Below are 6,872 nucleotides of genomic sequence, written 5' to 3' on the forward strand. Positions count from 1 at the left end.
TTTTATTCTTTTCAAATTTGACCAGTTTAGGTAGCACTGCTTTACGGGCGTTATCAGTGTTATTTCATTTTATTTTTAATGAGATTTTATTCTTTTCAAATTTGAGCATCTTTGCTACCAGCGTAGAATTCATATTAATTCAGGATCTACCAATTCATTTTAATGAGATTTGATTCTTTTCAAATTTGATTCTCTTTTCAAATTTGAGCATCTTTGGTACCAATTTAGAATTTAGAATTCATCTTAATTCAGGATCTATCACCAATTTTTTTTAGAAATATATCTGATCTTTCTCTGCCCTTTGGTACCAATTTAGAATTCATCTTAATTCAGATCTACCAATTCAGGATTTATCACCAAACTTTTTAATGAGATTTGATTCTTTTCAAATTTGATTCTCTTTTCAAATTTGAGCATCTTTGGTACCAATTTAGAATTTAGAATTCATCTTAATTCAGGATCTATCACCAATTTTTTTTAGAAATATATCTGATCTTTCTCTGCCCTTTGGTACCAATTTAGAATTCATCTTAATTCAGATCTACCAATTCAGGATTTATCACCAAACTTTTTTCTTTTTTCAGAAAGATATCTGATCTCTCTCGGCTCTTTATAGACCCTGAGTTAGAATGGATTTAGGTTAGTTAGTAACTAAACAAGTTTATATGCTTACTTTATTTTTAATAAGACAAGTATATTCCATTTATAAAAATATGAATTTCATCATTTTAGAAAGCAATATACATGCTTCCTACATGAAAATATAATATGTGACAAATATACTCTGGAGATAATTTTAGAAAGCAATATGCATGTAGTTATTTAGTTTTTCTTTATTTCTTACCTTCTCTAGCAATATGCATGTAGTTATTTAGTTTTTCTTTATTTCTTACCTTCTCTTAATGGTAGATAGAGAATCTTTTAAATAGTTTTTCTTTATTTCTTACCTTCTCTTAATGGTAGCTTTATTTCTTACCTTCTTTTAATGGTAGATAGAGAATCTTTTAAATACCTCAAATAAATTAATTTGTGTTCATGCTTTTTGATAAACTTATGAATAAAAATATGATGCTCTTTAATAAACTTATGAATAGATTATGGAATTCTCTTAATTTTATGAATTATAAATGATTTTGTTTCCAAAATATTTATTAATTTTAATAAATTTCCTATTATTTAATTTAAATTTCTTTTATTAAGAATAAAAATATGATGCTCTTTAATAAACTTATGAATAGATTATGGAATTCTCTTAATTTTATGAATTATAAATTATTTTGTTTCCAAAATATTTATTAATTTTAATAAATTTCTTATTATTTAATTTAAATTTTTTTTATTAATAGATTATGGAATTCTCTTACTTTTATGAATTATAAATTATTTTGTTTCCAAAATATTTATTAATTTTAATAAATTTCCTATTATTTAATTTAAATTTCTTACCTTCTCTTAATGATGCTCTTAATGATGGATAATGAAAGAAAATAGATAAATTCTCTTAATGATAGATAAAGAAAGAAGATAGATAAATTCTCTTAATGATAGATAAAGAATCTTTTAAACACATAAAATAAATTAATGTAGTGCATTGTTCTTAAAAATATGATTTTTTTTAATAAACTTATGAATAGGTTATGGAAGTGTCTTATTTTTATATAAATCATAAATTATTTTGTTTCCAAAATCTCTATTAATTTTAATAAATTTCTTATCTTCTCTTAATGATGGATAAAAAAAGAAGATAGATAAATTCTCTTATGATAGATAAAGAAAGAAAATAAATAAATTCTCTTAATGATAGATAAAGAAAGAAAATAAATAAATTCTCTTAATGATAGATAGAGAATCTTTTGAATACATAAAATAAATTAATGTAGTGTGTTGTTCTTAAAAATATGATGCATTTTAATAAACTTATGAATAGATTATGGAAGTCTCTTATTTTTATAAATCATAAATCATTTTTTTTCCAAAATCTCTATTAATTTTAATAAATTTCTTAATTTTATAAATCATTATGAATGAATTAATTAATTAATTAACATATAAAATATAAAAATATATATATATATATAAATAATATGAATTAATTAATTAACATATAGAATATAAAATATATATATATATATATATATAAATTAACCTATAGAATATAAATTAATTACTATGAATTAATTAACCTATAGAATATATATATATATATAAACTTTTTTTAATCACTATTTTAACTATAAAACTAAAACTTTCTAGTATGAATTAATTAACCTATGGAATATAAAAAGAAATATAAATTAATTTTCGAGTATGATTTAATTAACACTAAAACTTTCTAGTATGAATTAATTAACATATGGAATATAAAAAGAAATATAAACTAACTTTCCACTATGAATTAATTAACTTATGAAATATAAAAAAGATATAAATGAACTTTCTTTTTTTTAATCACTATGAATTAATTAACATATGGAATAAAATATAAATAAACTTTCATTTACATTAAAAGAAATAGGATTGATTCATCAGATTTTGTCTCAACTATATATTAATAATCAATTAGATATTGTTTCAACTATATTTATTGCAAATATCAAGATCTTCACCAAAGTATGAACATCTCATTGTGTTACAAGATTTCTCTTTTTATTAAGTTATTAAAAATTAAAAATTAAAAATTAAAATAAAATAAAAATAAAAATAAAATAAATAAATAAAAAATAATCATTTGTATATTGCAAAGATCAAGACGTTAGCCAAAGTACTAAGAGATCATTGTGTTAGAGATTTTACCTTTTATTAAGTAAAAAAAGAATTTTACATATTAATGTTTTTTGAAAGGGAGACATTCATTGGGTTTAGGTAATGAAGGTGAAGTAAAGCATTGATGAGGGATATTTCATTTTGGGTTTTTGCAATGTGACCCTGCAATTTTGCAATATGATGTAACAACTTTCATTATGACGTAACAACTTTCATTTTTTATATAAAAATGAGACAAACTTAAGTTATAACATTAAAAATATATTCACTTGGTAGAAGTAGATTAATTTGGCAATTATTTCTAATGAATGGCATTCCATATAAACTAAATACCTCAACAAGAAGAACTTTATTAAGTTGCATTCACAAATCCCTGAGAGCATAGTTAATTTTCAATGCTACATACTCTTCACTATCTTAATTTATGTTGATAAAAAAATTAAATATTCCATTCAAAAACTCCAAAAAAATTATCAAATTTATCTATGTGCCAATTTACAAAAAGTTATTGGTTATATTCTAAATTTGACTTAGTTTTAGTGGTTGGTTTGGTGAACTCTTCAAAACCCATTTATGAAATAGTAGTATTTGGGTGTAATAGTGGCAACTGATATTTCAAAGTTATGAAGCTTTCTGAAATTCTCATTCCAATTAAAAAAATAAATCCAAATCACTATAATAAAATACATAAAATTGAGATATTTAGAGATGAATTATGTTGGCACTTTAATTTTAATTTAGTTTAATTTAATTTGAACCTTGACTCTTTTAACTAGAGAAACTAAATCATCAATAGACCAACCATCTTAAAACATAGGCTACAACAAACAAATCCAACAAATTAAAAAACCCAAGTACTAGGATTGTCGCCATCCACTACTAGTTCCCAAATTGAGGTTTGAAATTGATTAATAGTGAGTTGGTTGTACTAGGATTGTTGCCATCCAATACTAGTTACCAAATTGAGGTTTGTAATTGATTAATAATAATCCACTACTAGTTCCTAAATTCAAGTTTGAAATTGATTAACAATGAGTTGGTTGTACTAGGATTGTTGCCATCCACTACTAGTTACCAAATTGAGGTTTGAAATTGATTAATAATAAGTTGGCTTGTTCACCTACTCCACTAGCATAATTTCTTGTGAACTATTAGTGTTGGTTATAAATTTGGAAAGCTCACTTCTCATCATGATATTCCATCTTAACATCAATGTGACCATCAAAGCAGTGATGGCCTTTCACGATAAGTGAACCATGAAAACACAATCAAGGCTTTTATTGTAGTGCATGATTGCCCATAACATCTTAAAGCCATCCGAAGATAATCTTGATCTCAACTTGATAATTATTTGTTTAAAAATATGAAATTGTAAAATAATTTTCATCCATTTCATATAAAACAAATACCAAATAATATTTAAACATTGTAATTATTTTATATTATATATACTTAATAATTTAAAAAATAATATTTTGATGACACCCTTTTCAGCCTTTCTTGCATAGCCAATCCAGTGCATCCACGTTGCAACATGCTTGATTCATTCCACATATTAAATGAATGGCTTCACTCATTTATACAAAGCACAATTCATATCAAATGAATGGCTTCACTCATTTATACAAAGCAAATTTATAATGGTAAATCAAATATATATAAAATAGAATAAAATCCACTCAGTATCTCTCCTCTTTTCATGACTTTCCCTACATATGTTTCAACCTATCTTCAATGAATTTGAATTTCCATTGACTAAAAATCTGGGCAATGGACATCAAGTTTATGAAGGGAAAACTACACACATTTTGAAGCGCAATTCCTTTTTGAAATCAAACTAATTTAAAAGTTAAGAATATGATTCACATTACAACCACGATTTCATTGCCATGAATCCCAACTCATATATTTAGTTGGGATTCCCATTCCCATTCCCAAAAAAGAAGGCCCACTCATATATTTAGTATATTAAAGTTTTAAACACATACAATTGGCTGAAACAAAGATTTCAATTCTGGCTAAACACAGAGCCATACTAAACACAGATACCATCACAATTTCAAATCTGATATTTACCCCTTCAACGTTGGACCACAATTGCCGGTGTCCAGAAATAAATTGAGTTTACCATTACCTGTAACTAATACCAGATCATTGGCGATTTCGCATTCAATGATCCTTTTGAATTCCCAATTATGAATTCGCCATCTACTCTACCTCAAACATAGGGAATCTATTTGTCTTTTTCAACCAATTTCAACTAATACCTCACTGGAAAAGCAATCACCACACAAACAATACAAAGAAGCACTAGTGGTTTAATTTTACTTACCTCACTGGAAAAGCAATCACCACACAAACAATACAAAGAAGCACTAGTGGTTTAATTTTACTTATCAATTACTATTGTTTCTCCGATTGGAAACCCTGTCACAGGCTTGCCACAGAAAAAGCACTACAATGGCGCAAATAAATCACATAGTGGACCGGACCGTCAAAAACGCATATAAATCGAGGAGCTCAATAACAGGTAGATGGCAAGAATGTACGATTTCTGGGCCAAGAATTTGGTCAACAACATCTTGAGAGACGCTCCCAATGAAGATCCGAGACTGTCGACAGTGATTGAGATCATTTTTAATCGAAACAAAGACTCATCTCATCTCCCAACTTCGCGTCCCTCCGCACTGGTATCCTTTGCTTGCTCCTTACTTCACTGTTACCTGGTCACCTGCCCATACTCCCTGTAGTTGTTTCTGCAGAATACCTAATAGTCCATAATGCTCCGCTCTTTGTTTGAATGACAAATTACATGGATAACAGGGCCAGATCTTACCACCTCCCCTCCCTCACGATACACATTTGTTTCGTCCCCATTTCACAGCTTTTCTTATCTTCACATAATTTCTCACATTCATTTATAAACAATGGAATGGCCGCCAAGATTGCCACTGATAGAAAGGATATCGGAACCAGCGTTGTTGCTGGAGTCATCCAGCAGATCGAGAATGTGCCTGAGCGGGAGGAAAAAGCTTCAGATCGAGAATCAATCGCGCGCGAAGACGGTGCTTCTGTCGCTGTGTCATGTGGAACCCTAATCTATTTACTCAGATTACAGATTCGATCAACACTGTGAAGAGGTTGAATGGGTATTTTTCAATATCTGTCAATACTACACAGATTGTCCGCCGCAGCGCCTCAGACAGACCTGCAACCTGACCTGCTTCGGTTGCTGTCTACCGCCGCAGCGCTTCAGGCAGACATGCTTCATGTGCTTAAGCAGATAAGCGGATAACAGAAAGGTTATTCGCCAATGGATTTCTCTGCTTATAATTTGATAGTCTATCAACTGATAAGTACACGTGGCTAGAAATTAATGTGCTTATTACCGATAGCTTATAAAGTAATAAGACTCACGGCTTATAAAATTATAAGATTGTCTGCTTATAAACGGATAAGGCCATCGGATTATAAATGATAGCTTATCAGCTTATAAACGGATAAGTGCATCTGGTTATAAACGATACGTACATCTGCTTATATACTGATAAGCTCTTCTGGTTATAAATGGATAAGTTCGTTGGATTATAAATTAATAGGCTACTTTGCTTATAGGATGATAAGCTTATAAACTAATAAGGATATCTGCTTATAATATTATAAGCGTATCTGGTTATAAACTGATAGGCTGTAGCGTTTATCAATTGATAAGCAACAGTTCTTATAATTTGAAAAGCTGATCCAGTTATAAACTTGTAAGCTTATCCGCTTATAAAATCATAAGTGCCTCGGCTTATAAACTGATAAGTTCCTGTACTTATAAACTGATAAGCCCTATGACTTATAAGCTGATAAGCCAGATGGGTTATAGAAAGATAACCCCTGGGACTTATAATATTATAAGCCTCTGTGCTTATAAAGTGATAAACTTATCTGGTTATTAGACGATAAGCCTGTCTGGTTATAAACTTATAGGCAGATATGCATATAAACTGATAAGATTGTGAGCGGATAAGCATATAAGGTCTTAAGTTTATAAGGCCATAGCGTACCAAATTTTCTGCGCTCCGCGTTTCTACCAACGTTTTCCACAGGAATCTCTGCAGCCT

At 28.5% G+C, this 6,872-nt stretch overlaps 1 long non-coding RNA gene across 1 annotated transcript; it reads right to left on the minus strand.

Moving 5' to 3' along the window:
• Nucleotides 1-4,731: 4,731 nt before the first annotated feature.
• On the minus strand, nt 4,732-6,048 carry LOC149235457 (uncharacterized). Its single transcript, XR_016268289.1, has 2 exons — nt 5,096-6,048; nt 4,732-5,030 (listed from the first exon to the last, which is right to left on the minus strand). It is a non-coding gene; the product is annotated as an uncharacterized LOC149235457 (long non-coding RNA).
• Between the last annotated feature and the right edge of the window lie 824 nt (nt 6,049-6,872).

This window comes from Pinus tabuliformis, chromosome 8 (genome assembly GCF_031772625.1).
Source record: "Pinus tabuliformis cultivar Carrire ecotype Pingquan chromosome 8, CPIR1, whole genome shotgun sequence".
Lineage (NCBI taxonomy): Eukaryota > Viridiplantae > Streptophyta > Pinopsida > Pinales > Pinaceae > Pinus > Pinus tabuliformis.